Below are 215 nucleotides of genomic sequence, written 5' to 3'. Positions count from 1 at the left end.
CTTTTGGGGGAGATGGAGTGAGGGGGGGGGTGTCAGCTGTGAACTTTGACAGGGACTTTAACAAACTTTGTTCTTTGGCAGTTAATTGAGGTTGGTACCAATCTGGGATTCCCCTGTTCCAGCCTGTCCTGGTGTGAGCTGGGCCAGAGCTGGTTCTGTTCAGCAGCTGGAACAGCGCTGGGGGTTGGGTTCAGCTGGGATTTGTTAGGAGAGAA

This window comes from Antrostomus carolinensis, unplaced genomic scaffold (genome assembly GCF_000700745.2).
Source record: "Antrostomus carolinensis isolate BGI_N321 unplaced genomic scaffold, ASM70074v2 scaffold6509, whole genome shotgun sequence".
NCBI classification, from domain to species: Eukaryota; Metazoa; Chordata; class Aves; order Caprimulgiformes; family Caprimulgidae; genus Antrostomus; species Antrostomus carolinensis.
This window is presented reverse-complemented; position numbering follows the sequence as displayed.